Genomic DNA, 22,268 nt, shown 5'->3' on the forward strand with positions numbered 1-22,268 from the left:
GGTCCCGGAGGTCGAGGATGAGCGGGGGGCCTGGGCGGTCATGGACCGGGTGATGGCGCAGGCCCAATCAGCCAGTCCCAACATTCGGAGGTGCTCTCGTCGTTCTACTTGAGCCCAGGGGGAACTCTCCAAGTCGTTCCCCAGGAGGCAGTCGACCGGGGCGTCGTCGCGCACTGTCACCTTCAGCAGGCCCGTCACCCCTCCCCACTCGAAGGGGACCAGGGCCATCTGGCATAGGCTTTCACTGTTGTCGGCCGTCCGGACAGGGCACAGCACATTCGGTAGAATCTGTTCAGGGGTCACCAGGTAGCAGCGGACAGTGGTGATACTGGCGCCGGTGTCGCGAAGGGCTTCGGCCCGTTGTCCGTTGACCGTGACCTGCTGCCGGTACTTCTGGGTGTTGGTTGGGATGGGGGTGCAGGGTACCATCTCCCGGCTACCCAGGCAGACCAGGGACATGGCTGCCGGCTCCCACTCAGTGTTTTCTCGGTCGAGGGCCTCTTCTTCCTCTTCTCCTCCCCCCAAGGCGGCGGCTGTCAGCTGCCGGGGCGGGGGCCCGCCGGCCCCGTTTCTTCGGTTCAGAGAGCAGGCCGGGTCGCTGGCAAAGTGTCCGGTTTGTTGGCAGCCATAGCAGGTCACTGGTGGCCGTGGTCCGGGTCGGGCCGGGCCCACCCTTCGTGCTAGGCTCGGGGAGAGATGTGGCTGCGGTGGCCCTCGAGGGGGGCTCCTGGGGGCCCCAGCGGGAGGGTCTCGGTTCCTGTTCGGCCCTCCCCCCCCACCGCGCTGGCGTGGGGGTCCGTTGGGGTTCCTCTGGTACTCCCCCATTGAGCTCCGGGGGACCCGGGAGTTGACCCATCGATCGGCCTCGACGGCCAGTTTCCGCGGGTCGGTCATTTTGCTGTCGAGGAGGTGCTGTCTCAGCTCCACGAAGCAATTGTTGGAAAGATGTTCCCACACGATGAGGTCGACCAGTTGCCCGTAGGTGGTTACTTTGCTGCCTTTGATCCACCCTTCTAGGGCCCGACTAAAAAAGTCCACATATTCCACCCATGTGGTACCCGGGATTTTCTTGCAGTCTCGGAACCGCTGGCGGTACATTTCCGCTGTTAGCCCGTAGCGGGTGAGCAGGGCCTCCTTCATGTGATCGTAGGAGGTCATCACTTCCTCCGGTAGCTGGAGCAGCGTGTCCCGCCCTTCACTCAGGAATCGCCCCCACAGGCCTGCGCCCCAGTCTTTTCGGGGCACTCGATGGGAGGTCATGGCCACCTCATAGGCCTTGAACCACTGTTGGATATCGTCATTCTTGTAATACTCCTTGACGACCTCCTTCGGGATATGTACTTTGGCCTCGGCAGGCGGTAGAGTGTCTCTCGTACTGGGGGTGTTGGTCCCTCCGTTCTTGGCCTTGATCTCGAGCTCCTTGAGGCTGCGCTCGTGCTCAAGGGTGAGCTTCTTTTCCTCCAACTCCCGGTGTCGTCTCTTCTCTTCTATCTCTTCTTGAAGGCGTAGCTGCTCGAGGGCCAGTTTCTTTTCTGCCAGCTGGAGTTCGCCGTCCAGTCGCAGTCGGGCGAGCTCTAGCTCGTGGCTCCGGACCTTTTCCCGCTCTCGTATTTCTTCTTCGGAGAGCCCGGTTTCTAGGCTCTTTCATCCTCCGGTTGCCGGGGTCAGTGCGGTTGCTGTGGTCTCCGTCAGGGGCAAGGGCCCTTCTTCCTGGGAGGGGCCTGCCCCGGCCTCCAGCCATGTCCTCAGAGCTTTCTGCATCTCTTCCTTGGTACCGAGGCTGGTGGTTGCAATGCCTTTGTCTCTGCAGAACTGTTTTAATTCTTTGTGCGTATATTCTTCCAGCCGTTCGGGCTGGAACTCCATTGTCGCGTTGTTTTCCTGGCTGCTCATGATGCTATTCGTTTGGATGGGTAGCTAGTGGGTACTGGCTGGTACGTACTGCGTTCGGCTCGGATCCCGTCGCTGGCCACCAAATGTTGGAAGGCGGACCCCGAGGAGTCGGTGAGACCACCAAGGGGGGCCCTCGCACTGCACGAAGTAGCCGAGCGCTGCCGAGAAGTCTCCTGAGAGATCCTTCTCCTATCACGTACTAGCACAGTAACACCACCACACCGGACTCAAGGAGGTTGTCTCAAGACAAGCAATTCTTTATCATCAATAAAAGGTTACGAGTTCAATATTTACACGAAGGGATCGAGGGATCCACCAAAAGTCTCAATGTCTCTTTGGAAGGGTAGGGGTAGCGGGACAGTCTTTGGCAGGAATGTGGTACGAGGGTACCTGGGGCCCAGTTCTTATCCTCAAGCTGGAGGACCTCCGATCTCGGAGGGGTCGAGCCGCGACGGCGTCAGCAGGGCTCTGGCGTACAGTTCGTGGAGAGCCGCGATTCAATCAGCAGGGCTCTCAAGATGGTTTCTGCTCAGCTCGAGCCGCGACGTCGTCAGCAGGGCTCCGAGGAAGGTCTCAGCGAGGTGGGGCCGCGACGGCGTCTGCAGGGCTCCGATGTTCCAGGTGGTTCAGGAAAGGTTTACAAGAGGGAGCCGCGACGCAGTCAGCAGGGCTCGTGATGGTTCCGACAAGAGTTCTTCTCCGTAGGGTCAGCCGCGATTCGATCAGCAGGGCTCTCGACTCCGGGATACAACTGCCGAGCTGTGGTGGGGTCGCCCCAGATATAGGTCTGGAGCCCTTTGATGTCCGGACCCTTGCGCCCAAGGGGGCGGAGTGGCCGGGTGGAGGTGGCCAGACGCCCAGCAGGAGAGGCGCCAGGCCCATGGGAGTTTGCAGGGCGATCACACCTCGAGAGGGGAGGACAGTTGGGGGTCCCAACGATACCGTCCTCCGCCGGGGGCGATGAATGGTTCCTGCGGCACCCCCTGGCCAGTCCGTGGTGCCTCGAGGTCGGGGCTTCGCTGGGGTCGAGGCCGGGTTGAGCGGGGTCGCGCCGGCTGGTGTACGGGGTGACGTAGATGCCAACAAGATGGCGGAGCCATGAGGAGCATGCGACCACGTGCAGTTCCAGGGGAAGGGCCTTGGAGCAGTTCAGACGGGTGGCCCGTGAAGGCCGGGGCGGGGAACGGCCACAGTCCAGGGGGGTTAAGGACCACGCCACGAGGCCGGGTCCAACAAAAGTGTTTCCTTATTCGTGGTATAGTCCTCTGGGTGACACCAAGGAAGTTCACGTTTTCCAGGATGCTGTTACAAATTTTGATTTTCTGAGACACTAGGTACTCTAATTTTTTTTTGCCAAACAGCATGTCCTTATGTGCCACACATTCCTCAGTAAACAGCTCCCGCTCCTTATCTGAAAATGTCACTTCGCGCTTCCTGCTGCCAAGGTCCTTATCCCCATCATCCTTAGACATGGTGTTGCAGGGAAAAGTAAATGTCACTGCCAGTAGTCAGACAGGAATGCATCTTCCTTCCAGCACCCTCCTAGGCTTCTGAGTTGTGGCCACACTCTGTATTTCAAAACTTCCTGAATCTTACATCATCATTCTGTATCCAAAATGCGACTTTTCCTAATTGCGATTTGCTATTTGGAAATGGCATCAGAGGCATTTCCAAATAGGAACTTTCCTATTTTGTGATTGCAAATTTTATTAAATCGCAATAGTGGAATACTCTCCTTCGTACATCTCATTATGCGATTTTCCAAATAGTGATTTGTATTAAATCGCTATTTGGAAATTGCTAACCGAAACTTTCATACATATGGCCCTAAGTTACAATCTTAAAGGAGGTCAGAATGAGGGAAGGGCATCGAAGGCAGTGATGGCAGCAGCATTAGAGTCTGGTATCAAGAACACTGGCACCTCAGTGCTTGGCTAAGGTGAGAGAAGGATGAAATATTCACAGTGCCTTAAAGGCACAAATTAGGTGCGTGGCTTGGTCACTGAGTGCAAAGGCCGCACTTTGGTGAAGCTCCCGTCGCCCGTGGCCTAAGCCTGCCTGCAAATCTGATCACAAATCTGTGTCATACCCCAGAAGTAGAGGGATATGTGAGGGAGCGCACACCTGCTTAAACCTGTATTCTAAACTGTTCTAATTAATAACAGGGGTGCTGTAGTGTAACGCTTGCTGCCAAATCAAGCGTGTAAAGTAAAGATAGAGAAACACAGACCAACGAGGTCATGTGCACTACGCACTGTTCCAGAGGGTTGACAACCCTTTAGCTGTAAGCATAAACATACACAATTTCTCATCCAAAATTCAAACAAAAATGATAATTCGAACATATAATTTTAGTAGCATTCACATTTGTTTACAAAAGTAATAGTCCAATATCAAGAAACATGTGAATTCTTCAGACATCAGTGAAACAAGTTTAACATAACATCACAAGTGGACATTGCTTCATGATCAACACTTGAGGTCACAGTTAGAAGTTTGAAAATATGCCCGATGCATTTTGGGACTGGCACGTCCCTTCGTCAGGGGCAACCTGTGAAATAAAGGTGTCAAATTTACTGAGACGAATGAGATGAAATCTAACAGACACCACGTGGGCATGCATGTCAGAGGGTAAATGACGTGCGATTGAGGTTAATGAGGTGTCGTTGAAAACAGTGAGTGCCTTGTGATTCAGATTAAGTCCTCTCGTATGGTTTATAAAGGAAAATTTGTTTTAAACAAAAACAAGTAAACACCATAAAGAGATAAAAAGTGAAAAGGAGCAATAAAGAATGTGTGAGAACACATCTAGTAGTTGATGAAAAAATACTGTGTATATATAGTAATCAAGGATAAAAGAAAAAATACACGGTGCACTAATGAATATGTATAAAGAAAAATATACGGACCCATATAGTTACAAGGATAGATACTAAGAGTAGGCTCACCGTTCGTAAGGTTGAGTAACAATGACCTTCTTTCTAGATGTAGACTGTGGATAAAGAAATTTAAAATGTATAGTCATTGTTATGTTCATGGAGCGAAAAAGAAACCAACTTAATCATATTCACTGCAAATGACGAGTGCTCACCTGTAACGGTAATGGAGACCGTTCTTGTGAAGTTAAACGCTGATGTCAGGGGTGATATTCTGCCAAAAAGTAGAAAGACGCCAATCGTTATGGGACCGTCGACAACAAAGGAACACGAAACACAGTACAAGAATATGTTTGGACGAACATGAAGACTTCTGAGAAGCCGCTCACCTTATTTGCTCGGGGAGCCGAGCCGGACGATGCGGTGTTGCCGCTAGCAAAGTTTGTGATGCAAATTTTCCCGGGCGATTCTATACGTGCACGGCGAAAAAGTGAAAGTAAAAAGAGGACTGCAACGTGCTGTCCCATGTCAGCCATCTTGGACTAGTATTGAAAATGATAACACGTTAAAAGGGTGAATGCTGCTTCAAGATGATCACAGCTGAAGGAAAATTAAAAGGGATGACGGGAAATAGATCCAACTGCAAGGGTATCGAAAAAGAATAGCATCCAGATGCAGGATGCTGCTATAAGAGATATTGAGAAGTGCACCTCACATGTAACTAATAATTGTAAATGCAAACAAACGGTGATCACATGCATATCAGCCAATGTGCAGGTTCAACACTGTTGAAAAACATATATGGGGTGACGCAAATATTGGAAGTTATACAAGCATGTGAATGAGACGACTATAAAAAAGTGTGACTGAAAGTGCAAGGACAGAACCCTCTGCCAAGAAAAGCATAGTCTCAGAAAAGTAAATGTCGGATGCATATACTAGAGATGCTGGGGTACATCACAAGAAGCAACTCATATCATAGCGATCATTTAGACCCAATGGGAACATGGTTTGCAAAGTTTTAATCCAATACAGTTCTCTTTGAAGTAGTCGTTTGGTGATATCTATACCTGGTCTAAGTGTGAGTTTTTCAATGATTTGGAAACGTAATTGGGCTATGGTGTGTTGTGCACTGTCCCAGTGATTGGCAAGACTAGAGGTGATGTTCTTAGTTCGGATTTTGCTCTTATGTTCGGAAATGCGAACTTTAAGTTAACACTCGGTTTTACCAACGTAGGCTTTGCCGCAGGGACATTTGATGCAGTAGATAACGTGAGAAGAGTTACAGTCACTAGTATGACGTAATTTAATTTTGTTGCCTGTTACAGGATGAGTTAAAGTATCTCCCAAAATGACATTATTGGAATGGATGCAATTGTTAACTTTTTTGGTGCCTAGTTGGTCATCCGGTGTCAGAGTAACTTGGGGAGACGATAACAATGTTCTTAGGTTTTTACCCCATGTGTGCGTAAAAAGTGGTTTTTCCCGAAAAAGACTGTTAAATTCATCTTCGTTCTGTAATAATTCCCACCGGTTAATGATGATCTTTTTTATAGCTTGAGAAACTGTAGAATATGAAGAAACAAAGACCATTCTGGAGTCAGTCCTTGATTGTTGTTTTTGCTGTAATAGTTCTGACCGTGCTTTAGACTGTGCCTTGTCAAGGCATTCTTGTATGATCTAAGCGGGGTAACCCCGTGCAAGGAATTTTTGTTTTGATTCTGTTAATTTGTGAGAACTGACAACCGGATCTGAACATATCCGTCGTATGCGGATAAATTGGGAAAGAGGGAGATTAGCAATGAGACTTCTGGGATGAAGACTAGAAAATGCCAGTATGCTGTTGCGGTCCGTGGGCTTGGTGTAAACTGATGTTTCAAAGATATTGTTGACAAGTTTATGTATTTGAACGTCCAAAAAATTAAGAGTCTCCATGTGGATAGTATAAGTCAGGCGAATATGAGGATTGATATCATTCAGGTTGTTGATCATCGATCTAAGGGATTGCTCTGTGTCAGTCCATAATAAGAAAATATCATCAATATACCGGCAATACAAAGGAATTTTTTGCCACCAGTTTGAATTGGACATGATGTTATGATGTTCATATTGTGACATGTATATATTGGAATACGAAGGGGCTCCTGAAAAGCCCATCGATGTACCAGTCAACTGCACTTGGAAATGTTTTTGCCATTCAAAGTAACTGTTATGGAGACAAAACTTGAGTAATTGAAGAATGAAGAGTTTTTCAATGTCCATATGTTCAAGTTGAAGGATTGCCCATTCTACTGCTTCCAATCCAGCTGAATGAGGGATGGATGTATATAAAGCGGTGACATCAATGGTACAGAGAAGGATAGATGATTGTTGATCAATATCTGTAGCCAATAGTTTTTGTAAAAAGTGAGTGGTGTCTTTAAGATACGTAGGCCAGTTTTGTACGAAATTTTGCAAATAAAAATCCAAGAACTTGCCAATGGGATCGAAGATAGAGCCACAAGCGGACACAATTGTTCGAAAGCGAGGGTTCTGGGCATCTTTATGCATTTTGGAGATCATGTAAAGCCTGGGACGACGTGGATTTTTTGTGGTCAGAAATGTTTTGAATTTGTCATTGATCCATTTATTATCATGGGCTTCCAATAATAACTTGGAAAGCATTTCTTGTAATTGCTTGGTCGGGTAATACGTGAGCAACATGTATGTGTTGGTGTCTGATACAAGAGCCTGTACTTTATTCTGGTAGTATGATGTGTCCATGACGACTATAGCTCCTCCTTTAGCGGCGGGTTGCATGGTGATAGAAGGGTTATTGGCAAGAGCTTTGATGATGTTTCTCTCATACTTAGTGAGGTTGTTATGCTTCTTAGATTGATATTGCAACTTTTGGATGTCTTTGTTAACCAGGGTTTCAAAGGTATCTAACACCTTGTGTGATACCGGAGGTATGAATGTGCTTTTGGTCTTAAACTTCGTAGGAATTGTTACATCGGGGTTTGAGTCAGATTGTATAACATTGGTGAAATAGTGTCGCAACCTGAGTATTCTCATGAACCTGAACAGTTCTGCTTGCACTTGAAGAGGAGTGGTGGTGCCAGTGGGCACAAATGACATACCACAATCTTTAGTTGAAATGTTCATCACTAGGTCACTGTTTTGCCACTGCGTAATGCTTTTCCACCTTTTTCTTTGTCCTCTCCTGATTCTTAGGGTTGGGTAATCACGTTTCGAGATTGATGTAATGGTGGACGCCCTTGGTCCAGAGCCTGTGACAAAAAAGATACAGTGGCAGAGGGTTGTGGTGTTTCTTGTTGGGTTGTTGAAGTGCCTGTGACTTGTGACTGAGCTATCACATGTGCCGGTGTTCTGTTGGTAGTAGTGTCTTTTTTCCGATGCCAAACTTTCATCAGAAGATGTAGTGGTTTTGCGGTGTTCAAATCTGTGCTTAGTGTAGATATCCGCCCAAGTATAAACCTCATTGAGTTTGTAGTCAATGGTGTCTCTCTTGTATTTACGCAGTTTACCTTCTTGTAACTCTTTTTCATATTTGTCGAGTTTCTGGTTTAAAACTTCCAATTGAAGTTTCCAGGCGTTAGATTCCATACGAACTTCCAATTCACTTTTGAGAGTGTAAATTTCATCTTCAAGGTCCTTAATAGTTTTGGATAATTCCTCAATGATGAGTAGAATTAAGTCCAGAGAACATTTGTTTTGGATTGCTTACCATTTGTCCATAAAGGTAGAGTTTAAGTGAAACCGGAATAACAGAGGTTTGATAGCTAATCGAAGACCGCGTGGTATACGTTTTGCCTTATGGTATTGGACCAATGTGGAGGCATGAAGTTTTTAATTGAGTTGCCTTCTAGTGATGAACTCCAATTGACGGAGTTGTTGTGTGATGGTGCCACCATGGGTGTCTGATGTTTTTACTTCCTGTATGAGAGCGTAAATTTCACTGGCTTCATCCGTAATGTAAACTTTGGTTGTTGCTCTGTTGTCTGTAAGATTGGTGATTGAGTCAAAAGACATTGTGGTCTGTGGGTGCTGCGTCCTCGGACAGACAAGAACTAGAGGGATATGTGAGGGAGCGCACACCTGCTTAAACCTGTATTCTAAACTGTTCTAATTAATAACAGGGGTGCTGTAGTGTAACGCTTGCTGCCAAATCAAGCGTGTAAAGTAAAGATAGAGAAATACAGACCAACGAGGTCATGTACACTACGCACTGTTCCAGAGGGTTGACAACCCTTTAGCTATAAGCATAAACATACACAATTTCTCATCCAAAATTCAAACAAAAATGATAATTCAAACATATAATTTTAGTAGCATTCACATTTGTTTACAAAAGTAATAGTCCAATATCAATAAACATGTGAATTCTTCAGACATCAGTGAAACAAGTTTAACATAACATCACAAGTGGACATTGCTTCATGATCAACACTTGAGGTCACAGTTAGAAGTTTGAAAAAATGCCCGATGCATTTCGGGACTGGCACGTCCCTTCGTCAGGGGCAACCTGTGAAATAAAGGTGTCAAATTTACTGAGACGAAAGAGATGAAATCTAACAGACACCACGTGGGCATGCATGTCAGAGGGTAAATGACGTGCGATTGAGGTTAATAAGGTATCGTTGAAAACAGTATGAGTGCCTTGTGATTCAGAGAAAGTCCTCTCGTATGGTTTATAAAGGAAAATTTGTTTTAAACAAAAACAAGTGAACACCATAAAGAGATAAAAAGTGAAAAGGAGCAATCAAGAATGTGTGAGAACACATCTAGTAGTTGATGAAAAAATACTGTGTATATATAGTAATCAAGGATAAAAGAAAAAATACACGGTGCACTAATGAATATGTGTAAGTAAAAATATACGGACCCATATAATTACAAGGATAGATACTAAGAGTAGGCTCACCGGTCATAAGGTTGAGTAACAATGACCTTCTTTCTAGATATAGACTGTGGATAAAGAAATTTAAAATATATAGTCATTGTTATGTTCACGGAGCGAAAAAGAAACCGACTTAATTATTCAAGTCAAGTCAAAGTATGCTTTATTCGAATTTCATTCATAAAAGCAAAATACAAATTTACAATAAAAGACAAATACGTACAACATTTTAAAAATAAAATTAAATTCCAATTAAAAACATCAGAGTGCAAGACATACTTCTTAAAGTTTTCTGACTTGGATACTAAACCTATGTTTATATAAAACGTACTATTCTATTAACAATAGTGTATTATAAAAAGTGATAATATAGTTTGGGTAAGGGTAATTTAAAAAGTGACATACGAAGTAAAAATGCAGAAGAAAATGGCATAACAGAGAATAGTCAGATGACTAGCAGTCTCTGTCTGATCAAGAGAATAGTCAAATGGCTAGCAGTCTCTGTCTAATCATCCACGCCCATCCTAGATACTTTGCAGTGGCTACAGAGATCCAAGTCAAAGTGCTAGTGCATATAATACGCAAAGCTACAATACTACTGGTTGTCCCCAGGTTTTTACACATCGGGGACAGCCAGATACGCCTTGGTACCGCATAAAATTTACAAGAAAATAGAAAGTGACCGATGGTTTCTCTAGTAATACCACAAACAGGGCAGCTATCACAAGATCCACCTGCCCACTTAGCTGTCAAGAATCTAAGGGGAAGTGCACCTGCTCTGAGTTGGAAGAGGAGCTTCCTTTCTACAGGCCTAGTTATAATGTCCCAGTAGGGTTCTAGGCAGGGATACATTTTAGCCTCTAAGAATTCTCCAGTCATGGAACCAGCACTTGAGCTACTCCAATGCCGGGATGCAACCATCTCCCTGTAAGTACTCTTTAAAAGACTTTTAGATGGAAAAATTGATCTCGCCGGGTCTTCCCAAAGTGAGCACATACCAAGCTCGGTCAGGGATATCTTGAGTGATTTTAACCATCCAATTTTGTGGTATACATCAGATCTTATAATGTCTAAAAAACCCTCGGCGTAATGAGAGAGCACAGGAGTCGTCCATAACCTACGCCAATACAAGATCGAATGAAGCTTAACCAAATCTGAGACTGCTCTTCTACCCAAGTCGTATTTAAGGGGCAACAGTGGGGTGCTTTTAGGGACACCGGTTATTCCCCTAAGAAATTTGTTCTCCGAGGATTGTAGTGCAACCACCTTCTCGAAGCCCCAAAGCTCAGCACCATAAAGCGCAGAGCCTAGACCCTTTGCTTCATAAACCTGTAAGGCAGGTTTTACAGGTTTGGTTAAAGATTTTCTGTGCTCTGTACAGATAGCACCAGCCAATTGCCTATGTCTAAGTGTAGCAATGTCAATGTGATGCCGCCAACTCTTCTCGCTAGATATATGTATACCTAAATATATAAAGGTATTCACTACCTCTAGCGGGCGGTCATTCAAGGTAATTTTAGATTTAAAACTACGATGGGGGTTAAATATCATGAGTTTTGTTTTGGCTGCATTAACCTCTAAGCCGTACTCCCCACAGAATTGATCAAAAATAGACAAGGCACGCTGCAAACCGCTGGGGGTTTTAGATAGGATGAGCGTATCATCTGCAAACATTAAAATAGGGATTTTAGTCCCAGCTGAAAAAGGGACATCCACTTGTGCAGAAAGCATGCGGGCAACAACGTCATTAATATACAATGTGAAAAGGACAGGAGCCATCGAACATCCTTGCCGAACTCCCCTTTCGACTGGGAAGTCCACAGTTACCGAGCCCACTCCCCCACACTGGATTCTAGCGAAGTTAGATTCATGAAGCCTCATTATCAAGGATAGTAACTCACTTGGGAGACCCTGGTTTTTGAGGACCGACCATAACTTAGACCGGGGAACAAGGTCGAAGGCAGCCCGCAAATCGACAAAAGCCGCATACAAGCTGCCCTCACCCAGCACAACGGTCCTCCATTGCAACAGGGTAAAACGAAAGACCTGGTCCACCGTACTTGTGGACCGACGAAAACCTGCCTGAAAGGGTGAAAGGGCATTAGACTCCTCCGCCCAATCCAGGAGCCTATTGATGATCACACGCCCCACAACCTTTTGAATAGTGTCTATAAGGCTTATTGGTCTGTAATTACCCGGCTTAGACCGGTCGCCTTTCTTATAGACAGGTATAATTACTGCACCCTGCAAAGATGTTGGTACCGCTGCGCCCAGTGCAATAGCATTCATAAGGAGACGGATGTACTTACACCAGCGCTCTTTATCATTAATAAATAAGTCAGCTGGCACTCCATCGAGACCAGAGGCACGTCCACAAGCCACTGAACTAAGGGCCATCACAATTTCATCAATACTGAAGAAATTATCTTGAAAATGATCTGCACTAATTTCTGGTCCCAACTTGGCATTATTTGGCTCGGCGTACTGATCTTTAAAAAATTTTACCCATTCATCTTCTGGCACATTGTTATGCGGGGGCTCGGGAAAACCCGGGTTTCCCCACCTGACAATGTGCCAGAATAACCGAGAATCCTTCCTATCACTAGCTGCCTTTAACTCAGACCAGTGGTGCTCGTCCCAGGCTTTCTTTGCCTTAGTTATACTAGTTTTGTAATCCTTTCTAGCGGATTGAATTACAGCAGATTGCCCAACCTTAATTATATTCATTGCAAATGAAGAGTGCTCACCTGTAACGGTAATGGAGACCGTTCTTGTGAAGTTAAACGCTGATGTCAGGGGTGATATTCTGCCAAAAAGTAGAAAGACGCCAATCGTTACGGAACCGACGACAACAAAGGAACACGAAACACAGTATAAGAATTTGTTTGGACGAACATGAAGACTTCTGAGAAGCCGCTCACCTTATTTGCTCGGGGAGCCGAGCCGGACGATGCGGTGTTGCCGCTAGCAAAGTTTGTGATGCAAGTTTTCCCGGGCGATTCTATACGTGCACGGCGAAAAAGTGAAAGTAAAAAGAGGACTGCAACATGCTGTCTCATGTCAGCCATCTTGGACTAGTATTGAAAATGATAACACGTTAAAAGGGTGAATGCTACTTCAAGATGATCACAGCTGAAGGAAAATTAAAAGGGATGACGGGAAATAGATCCAACTGCAAGGGTATCGAAAAAGAATAGCATCCAGATGCAGGATGCTGCTATAAGAGATATTGAGAAGTGCACCTCACATGTAACTAATAATTGTAAATGCAAACAAACGGTGATAACATGCATATCAGCCAATGTCCAGAAGTACCGCGGAGTGTTAGCTCAACACCTGCTGTAGCCTAGTAACCGCAGAAATCACTGGCGAGGGAATTAATGGAGGGGCAGAGCTGAACACCATCTAGGCCTTAGAATCCCCAGGCTTGAGTTGGAGGCTGCTGCGGGGGACTTCTGAGAGAGGCAGCCATGGGTCTCATCATTTTGCAGTGCCCCCAACATTGAAAGCGACACTGCGCAATTGGACCCTGACAAGGTATCTTATCGAGGGCGGGATTCTCCCATCTAAATTGTGAACGGAAAAGTGACTGGGGGGAACAGCTGAGCCTGATCGGGTCCGTGATGCATCTATCAAGCATACCAATCCGGGGGACAACTGATGAGGTTTACCGGCTGATGGGTGACTATAGCCACCAAGGGAAGTAGATATCAGCTCCGAATAGGGGTCACCGTGCCTGACTTGGAGGGCCCAGGGTGGTGGTGTCCAGGCACTGCGGTGTTGCCGGGAGTGGACCGGACCACGAAGAGTTAAAGAGTAGCAGGAATGACTTTCACATTTACTCTGGCTTCCAATAACATTGAGTTGAGGAGCCCCAGGGGCAGAGAGGTCTGGATTTTGACCCGGGGAGGTGTTGAGAGGCCTTGCAGTACACCGACCCGCAACAAAGCGTGCATCAGATACAGTAATTGGACCTCAGAATGTGGTGATGGGAGGCAGCGGTTTCACCATATGCAGGGGTCACCAGTTCCAATGCACGTGGCACTCTAGCAGCATGCCGAACAGTGAGGAAGACTACCGGTGGCTCTTAAAAGTATACAACCTCAGGGCTTCCATGGCGGTCCTACTCAGACCGGAGTGGGAGGAATATTTGAGGAACAAGCGGTTGGTGGCACCCTGTGGGACGCCTCTTTGGACATGACACCATGTCTGGGGCAAAGGGACAAAAAGGTACGCTCCAGACCAAATTAGACAAATACACCACTCAAAAAGTAGGCAATGTGGATGGATCAAACAAAGGGGAGGCGGACAAGACAACGAGCACAACTATGGAAGAGCCGACACTCGAGGATGTCATGGCAGCCATAACAGGGGTGCGTACATCACTAGAACATGGAATAGACACTATCTCTATTGAAATGACGCAGCTCAGAGCTGATTTGCAAAATACGAGTGAGAAAGTGAAAACCATGGAGGTGGTGACTGCGGAGCTCAGTAGTGAAACCCAACAGATGCAAAAAGAGATTAAAGAACTTTAAGCCGCTCAGAAAAGAACAGACACTCAGCTGGATGATTATGAAGGTTGTGTGAGACGCAATAATGTCAGAAATACTGGGGTTCCTGAGAGAGCAGAGGGACCAGCAGTCAACCTCTTTGTAGAAGATCTAATCATGAACCACCTTCGGCCCACAACCCTAGTGACGTTCTTAACAGTTGAAAGAGTACACAGGGTGCCAGGAGGAAGGGCCAAGCCGGGTGCCCCCCCAAGGCCAATCCTGGCAAAACCCCTCAATTTTAGGGACTGAGACATTATATTGCAAACGGCTTGTGCTAATCATCCTCTCAAATTCGAGAAGAGTGAACTGTCTTTCTTTCCGGATTTTACCATTGCGGTCCAACGACAACGAAGAACCTTTCTAGGTGTCAAAAAGCTGTTAAGAGACAAAGGTATTCGATATGCAGTGTGGTTCCCCACAAAACTGAGAGCTAAAGTGGACGTCAAATCGTGGTTCTTTGACACCACGAAAGCATCACAGGAGGGGATGGAGGGCGGTAGACCGGCAAAAGAACACAATGCACGATGAAAAAGAGGCCCCTACACCTACAAGAAAATTGTCCTGGACCTACGTTGAATACCAACCAAGACAGTCCGGGACTGAATCCTTCTCTCTTAAGCTGCAGCACTGAAAACGCACACCATTCAGATCAAGTGGACAATTTACACGCTAAGTGATTCTGTTTCTGCATAACAAAGTTTGGATAAGTCAAATGGGGATAAACAGTGGCAGGCTGAGGGCCATTGGGAGGGAGTAGCCAGCCCCTTGATTTCCTAGTTAGTTCAATAAGGGTGACAGGCACTCTGCACTATTGGGGACATGGGCAGTTTTAGGCCCAGAGTGTGGGGAAGCAGGGAGGGGGGAAGTTGGGGACTAAGAATTACAACAGTTCAGTCAAGGGACAATCAAGTCAATTCCATTGCTGAAAATGGGCGAGATGGTACATGTGAAGCAATAAGTGTTGGATTGGGGACGCACACGTTCGTCGGGGTGCATATATATATATATATATATATATATTCACTGAAAAAACCATAGGTTTCAGGGGTGTTATAGTTAGCTGGACATTTCCCTCGTACAAAACCCTAGAAATTCCCCTGTTATAGTTAGTTCAGCTAACTATAACTCGCGCCCCCGCAATGCACTGCTGATGACGTCACATATTACATCACTCATGACATCTCAAATTACATCACTGATTACATCACTGATGACATTATCCATTGAGTATGTGTTTCTGAACAGTTTTATTATGTTTAATATATATAGGGAAAGGCCTGTTGAAAAATAAGTGGGTGTACAAGTGTGTGAATGGATGATTTTCTAGGTGCGTAACTGAGTCTATAAGTGAGTCATTAAATGTATCTTACTGAAGACCAGTGACTAAACTGTGTGAATGTCTGTATGTGTCTGTGTGTTGGTGTATAAGTGGCTGCATGGTTTTGTGAATAGCTATAGGAGTGTCTATATGGGTTATTGATTGGTTATCTGAGTATCTGTATGGGTGCCTGAGTGTTTGTTTGGGTAGGGTGTGTGTGACTCTGTGACTAGATGTGTGAGTGGGTGATTCAGTGGGTGCATGTTTTTAAGAGTGCATCTGTGATGGACTGTATGGTTGGGTGAGTGTATGTATGGGTTTGTTAGTGATTGAATGTATATCTCAGTTGTACATGTGTCAGTAACTACATATGTGAAACGCAGTGTAAATGTGTGTAAGAGTATATCATTATCTATATGTGAGAGTGTGTGATTTTGGGAGTGGCTGTATGCGCCATAGTGCAAGGATATCTGTGTCATGTGCTGTTTGTTTTTCTGCAGAAGACACAGAATTTGTTAGTATTTTTATGAGTAAGTGAACTTGAGTGTTTTTAACTGTATAGGTGAGTAAATTTACTGTGATTAATTATTTGCATGACTGACTAGATGTATCAGTAACTCAATGGATGATTGGCGGTGTGTGAGTGTCTATATAGGTGTATAAATGCCCAGAGTGACTGTAAGTATGAGTGACTGTACAGGTGAGTGACTGGAGATGTATGTAGACCTAAAAGTCAATGAGTGGGTGAGTAGTTATTGATATTAGAGTATCTATGGTTGTCAAAATGGCCATCTGAAATTTTGAGTCGGTGTATCAAAGGTTATATTAGGGTGTGAGAAGATGCACTAATTTATCACATGGATGACGTCATCAGTGATGTCATCAGTGATGTCATTTGAGATGTCATCAGTGATGTCATCAGTGATGTCACTGACCATGTCATGAGTGATGTAATATGTGACGCCATCAGCAGTGCATTGCGGGGTCGCGAGTTATAGTTAGCTGAACTAACTATAACAGGGGAATTTCTAGGGTTTTGTACGAGGGTAATGTCCAGCTAACTATAACACCCCTGAAACCTATGGTTTTTTCAGTGAATTTCTAAGGTTTTTTAAATGCCAATTCGTAACTATAACGCCCCTGAAACCTTTGGTTTTTTCAGTGAATTTCAAAGGTTTTTTAAATGCTAATTCCTATCTATAACTTATCTCTGAAGATATCATGAAAAGCATTCTTTTTTAAAAGTAGGGTGCACATTAGTTTTGTGGAAAAGCATCTTTGTGATTGGTTAAGAAAAAGCAGTTTCAACGTGGAGTACATATCATAGAATAAAATTTGCTCAGCTCAACCACACCTGCTACTTGCATTTGGAAGGCACTGTTCGAACTTAAAACAATCGTCAAATTTTAACCTGCATGTGTCATTAAATGTTCAAGAAAATGTTACAAAAAAATATCGTAAAGTTTTGAAAAATTGATGAACTTTTAACCTGCATGTGTTGTAGAATGTTCTAGAAAGTGTGTTGATAGAATACGTTGCACTTCTGACTTCTATGTGTTGTTGAATATTAAAAAAACGGTTCATATGGAAAATTAAGAAGAAACCAATTGAGAAGTTTTGAAACCTAAAAGAATCAAGGAATTATTCTAATTTATTCTTTACATGTATTTATGTGTGCAGCAACAAAATTATAGACACAACAGCACCAGGAAGAGGAAGAAGCAGGGAGTGGGGGGATAATGGGAGATGGGCAGAATGGCACACATGCACAATTAAGTACAGCACAAGTATAGACAAACAATGGCCAAAATGAAACACACCAACAAGGAGCACAAGTCACACAACCCGCCAACATCACACCACTGTACAAGCATAGAAGTGAAAACCACGCTGCATTCATACAGGATGTGTACAAAGGCCAGTCGTTGGTGTTGTGGGATGTCTGCGACCATGGTCATCATGGATGAGATGCCCAGCATGTGGCACATGGTCGAGTTCACTGTGTGTTATGTTGCCAAACGGCTGCTCCTCCCTCCCACGAGCCCCCACACTTTTGTACGGTGAGCTGTTGTATCTCGTGCACTCGTACGGCACGCCATTGTAATGCCTATTTGTGCATGTCCTGCTACATTCCAACAACAACATCACAGTGCAGTTTGGAGGTGGTACATGCCACTTTACAACATCGACTACTGCGGCTCTTGTAACAGGCCACACCAGAACACAGAGACACACTTACCGTACTTCCTGTACACGGACATGTCCGAGACACCCCGTTCCCCTTGCCGGATAGGCACACCCCTCCCCTGACCTGTGAACCCCAGACAAGCACACGCCAGTTGTGCATACAGGAGGATGCGTACGTAGCTACACATCCAGGCTCACTGCCAACGCTGAGGTGACAGCACACTGTGATGTTGCAGGGCTCGTGCCTATCATGCTAAGACAATGACCACAGGGACACACTTACTAAGATATGGGTTTGGGGGGCATTGGCGGTCCTGGAGTTGTTGAGATGAGTCTTCTGGCCCTCATGGGTATCCCTGTATCATGCTCATTGACTCTATGGCACCTGTGGGTGTTCTGGTGTGGCTCTTGGCTGTGTTCCCTTTCATGGTGCAGGTAGTTATCCTGCTTAACACCAGCAGAAAGCAGGTGTAAAATCCCTGGTGCTAACGTGTCTTATCGCCGGAATTTGTTTCGCATTGCAATTAGTGTGAAAGTTGTGATGTGATTTTTTTCGTATGCAGAACAATATACGAACTGAGCAGTGTATCTCGTCAAGATCCAGCACCTGATGCACTATTCCCAATCAATATAAATACGAGATTTCTTAATTGATTTTGTGTGTACACTGTAAGTGCAGCCAATACCTCAGTGCAATACAATACAGGATTTTAGTATTTAGAGTAAATCGCAAAGGTGCACCTCATGTCTTTTTGCACGGGAACGGCTACTCTCCATTTCATTATCAGCACTTTAACGGAAGTAAAGTTGAGATAAATCCAACACACTATTCAGAAGTTGGTGCAAACTGCAGATATCACTAGTATTCCAGCGATAAGTGCCCCAAAATTTAACACCATGGTGGACTCCATCAAATAACAGTAATAAGAACAAAAAAGAGTCACACAGCAGTTAAGAGAACAACCAAAAACATTATTAATTTTTTTTCCAAACTTTATTTTTTATAAGAATAAATATATAAACGATAAACTATTTTCAAACTTTATATTTTTATTAACATAAATATAAACAATAAACTAATAAACAAAATGTAACAACAATAATACAAAACAACAAAGCAGAACACTCCTGTCGGAACCACGGATGTCGATGAGAGACCTGGAAAATCAAAAAGATTGTTAAAAAAAAAACAACATGGTATTCTTAACAAAATACCACAAGAAACAAATCACAGATATATAAAATGTATACAGCTAACAAAATTTTATAAGTTTAACTTACAAAAACTGTAAATGTTGCCGCTTTAAAATATTTACCGAATCTGAGGAACTTTTTTTGCAGAAGGCACCACGCCCACAACGTTTTTCATCAGTGGTGAAGACATTTTTAATTTTTTCGAAGGGGCAAACAAAGACCAATGCCACCTTCTTCATTCACAAGATTTGCCAAAGAGTTCTGTTACGAGGGGATCCTAACAAAAAATACTTGTGCGGCACAGCAAGTATGATGAAACACCTAAGGACCCTTCATCCAAACAATCTTGCACGGGAAGAGTGCAAACAGATGAGAAACACTCCTGTTCTGTATCTGTAAAAAAGAATCACAAATAAATGTATATTAATAACTTTCAAATTTATACTATTCCATTACTGTACAAACACATTTTATATAAAAACTGACTAAGAAACTATAGCCCTGAACCACAAGTGTGACGATTGTTAAAACACTACATGCATAGTGCATACTACTTTGAAGCAGTTCATGCCCTAAAGCCTACCTCACTAAAAGACTACATGCTAACTGACTAAATTATTACAGTACTATAAAGAGACACACTGGGTGAGTGACAGGGTGTTTGCTAGAAGAGTATGAATACTAACTAGAGAATTGAAGGTGTGAAAGACAACTGTGTAGGTGATTAGAGGCCTGCATCAATACTGCATAGGCATTTAAAGCAGTCCATGTGCTAAGGCCTGGCTCACTGCATGACTACTTGGGTACTGACTGAATGATTAGAGTACAGCAAGGAGAGTGCCTAGGTGAATTTATAAGTGCTAGGATTTTCGCACAGGGAATGGATTAGTACTTGGTACTGAATGAGTCACTAGAGGAGTGCAAAGGCAGTCACAAGTGCTGGACTGTATGGATACTGACTAGGAAATTGAAAGTGTGAAAGACAAGTGTCTAGGTGGTTAGAAGACTGCATGCATAGTGCATAGGGGTTTGAAGCAGTCCATGTGCTAAGGCCTGGCTCAGTGTATGAATACTTAGGCACTGACTGAATGATTAGAGTACTGCAAAGATAGTATCTTGGTGAATTTATAAGTGTTTGGGTTTTAGCACAGTGAATGGATTAGTACATGGTGCTGAATGGGTCACTAGAGGACTGCAAAGGGAGTGACAGGGTATTTCCTGGAAGTGTATGGATACTGACTAGGGAATTGAAGGTGAGAAAGACAATTGTGTAGGTGGTTAGAGGACTGCATGCATAGTGGATAGGTGGTTAGAAGGCTGCATGCATAGTGCATAGGGGTTTGAAGCAGTCCATGTGCTAAGACCTGGCTCAGTGTATGCATACTTAGGCACTGACTGAATGATTAGAGTACTGTAAAGATAGTATCTTGGTGAATTTATAAGTGTTTGGGTTTTAGCACAGTGAATAGATTAGTACATGGTGCTGAATGGGTCACTAGAGGACTGCAAAGGGAGTGACAGGGTATTTCCTGGAAGTGCATGGATACTGACTATTGAATTGAAGGTGAGAAAGACAATTGTGTAGGTGGTTAGAGGACTGCATGCATAGTGGATAAGGGTTTGAAGCAGTCCGTATACTAAGGCCTGGGTCACTGGATGAGTACTTGGGTACTGACTGAATGATTAGAGCACTGCAAGGAAAGTGCCTGGGTGAATTTATTAGGGTTTGGCGCAGTTAATGGATTAGTACATGATGCTGAATGGGTCACTAGAGGAGTGCAAATGGAGTGACAGGGTGTTTGCTGGAAGTGAACGGATACTGACTGGGGAATTGAAGGTGTGAAAGACAAGTGTGTAGGTGCTTAGAGGACTGCATGCATAGTGGATAGGGGTTTGAAGAAGTCCATATGCTAAGACCTGGCTCTGTGCATGAATACTTAGGCAGTGACTGAATCATTAGAGTACTGGAAAGAGAGTGTCTTGGTGAATTTATAAGTGTTTGGGTTTTGGCACAGTGAATGGATTAGTACATGCTTTTGAATGGGTCTCTAGAGGACTGCAAAGGAAGTGACAGGATATCTCCTGGAAGTGTATGGATACTGACTAGGGAATTGAAGGTGTAAAAGACAAGTGTATAGTATGTTAGAACACTACATGCATACTGCATAGACATTTGAAGCAGTCTATTTGGTACTTAGAAACTGACTAAATAATCAGACTACTTCTAGGACAGTGCTTAGATAAAACTTTTAAATTTTCAGTTCTGCCACAGTGAACAGAATAGTACATGGTACTGCACCTTAGTGTCAAACCCTGACTCATTTTATCAATGCATAAGCAAAGACTAGCTTCTAATGCTACTAAAACTTGACAACATGAGAGGTTTTAAATTAGTTATCTGTCAGCAAATACACAATGTTACCAAATGCCTCTCTCACAGTGGTTCTCAAATGCACACAGACTCACAGTGTGATTCTATACAAGCACCACTATCCCTAGGAGTTTACCAAAACGCATTCACTATAGTGGAAGTGGTAAGCGAACTGCACACAATCTTCATATTTCAGGACTGCCCTTTTATGTCAAAGCCTGACTCATATAATCAAAGCATAAGCAAAGACTGGCTTCTAATGCTACTAAAACTTCACAACATGACCGGTTTTAAAACAGGTATATGTCAGCAAATACACGATGTTACCAAATGCTTCTCTCACAATCCTTACCCAAATGCACACAGACTCACAGTGTGATTTTAGACAAGCAACAATATTCTAGGAGTTTACCAAAACTCATTCACTACTCTGGAAGAGTTAATGGTACTGCACACAATCTACATATTTAAGTACACCACATCAGTGTCAAAGCATGACTCATTTAATCAACGCATAAGCAAAGACTGGATTCTAATCCTACTAAAACTTCACAACATGACACGTTTTAAAACAGTTATCTATAAGCAAATACATGATGTTACCAAATGCTTCTCTCACAGTGATCCCAAATACACACTAACTCACAGTGTGATTCTAGACAAGCACCACTATCCCGATGAGTTTACCAAAACTCATTCACTACAGTGCAAGTGGTAAGGGAACTGCACACAATCTACATATTTCACAACTGCAATTTACTGTCAATGCCTGACTCATATAATGAAAGCGTAAGCCATAACTGTCTTCTAATGCTACTAAAACTTGACAACATAACATGTTTTACAACACTTATCTGTCAGCAAATACACGATGTTACCAAATGCTTCTCTCACAGTGATCCCAAATACACACTAACTCACAGTGTGATTCTAGACAAACAACACTATCCCTAGGAGTTTACCAAAACTCATT

Source organism: Triturus cristatus, chromosome 6 (genome assembly GCF_964204655.1).
Source record: "Triturus cristatus chromosome 6, aTriCri1.1, whole genome shotgun sequence".
Lineage (NCBI taxonomy): Eukaryota > Metazoa > Chordata > Amphibia > Caudata > Salamandridae > Triturus > Triturus cristatus.